This window comes from Tupaia chinensis, unplaced genomic scaffold (assembly GCF_000334495.1).
Source record: "Tupaia chinensis unplaced genomic scaffold, TupChi_1.0 Scaffold000159_1, whole genome shotgun sequence".
NCBI classification, from domain to species: domain Eukaryota; kingdom Metazoa; phylum Chordata; class Mammalia; order Scandentia; family Tupaiidae; genus Tupaia; species Tupaia belangeri.
Window position 1 is genome coordinate 1,566,965 of NW_006159630.1, and position 457 is coordinate 1,567,421.

A 457-nucleotide genomic window follows, 5' to 3' on the forward strand; every position below is an offset into this window, starting at 1 on the left:
CGACCCCGTCCTGTCCTCGGAGCAGGGAGGACCCTGCGGAGTCGTGGCTCCTGGAGGAGGACCCTAGAGATGGACCGGAGGCCTTGGGGCTAGGAGTCTGGAGAGGGGAGGGCCCGGAGGTGGGAGGGCGACCCTGGGCGGAGGCTCTGCGGAGAGGCCAGGGCGGTGGGGCGGAATCCTGCCCGCAGGACGGGGGCGGGCGCTCAGCAGGGACCGGACCCGCGTACGGGCACAAGGTCCTCGCTGGGGCCCATATCCCTGGGGACGGAGGGCCAGGGGGGACCCTCGTGGGGTGGAAGCCCTGGAGGAGTCGGAGCTGCCTCCAATCTAGGAGGGTTCTCAGCGACTGAGGAGGACGCCGACCGCGTTGGCTCACGCTCCCAGCCCAATCCTCTTGGAGAAACATTTACGTAAATTAGACCGACGTAGAGGAAGTATCCGCTTTACGCTGTGGAAC